Genomic DNA, 582 nt, shown 5'->3' on the forward strand with positions numbered 1-582 from the left:
GGACTAAGGCTGCTCCTCAATAACCACATAAACAATAGAATGCCCACATACACGTGGAAGCTTAACAATACTCTCCTCAATGATAACTTAGTCAAGGAAGGAATAAAAAAAGAAATTAAAGACTTTCTAGAGTTTAATGAAAATGAAGTCACAACATACCCAAACTTATGGGACACAATGAAAGCAGTCCTAGGAGGAAAACTCATAACTTTAAGTGCCTCAAAAAAGAAACTGGAAAGAGCATACACCAGCAATTTGACAGCACACCTTAAGACGCTAGAACAAAAAGAAGCAAATTCACCCAAGAGGAGTTAAAGGCAGAAAATAATCAAACTCAGGGCTGAAATCAACCAAATAGAAACAAAAAGAACTATACAAGGAATCAAACAAACAAGGAGCTGGTTCTTTGAGAAAGTCAACAAAATAGATAACTCCTTAGCCAGACTAACGAGAGGGTACAGAGATAGTTTCCTAATTAACAAGATCAAAAATGAAAAGGGAGACATAACAATAAACACTGAGGAAATCCAGAAAATCATGAGAGCCTACTACAAAAGCCTATACTCAACAAAACTGGAAAAC

This window comes from Mastomys coucha, unplaced genomic scaffold (genome assembly GCF_008632895.1).
Source record: "Mastomys coucha isolate ucsf_1 unplaced genomic scaffold, UCSF_Mcou_1 pScaffold7, whole genome shotgun sequence".
Taxonomy (NCBI): domain Eukaryota; kingdom Metazoa; phylum Chordata; class Mammalia; order Rodentia; family Muridae; genus Mastomys; species Mastomys coucha.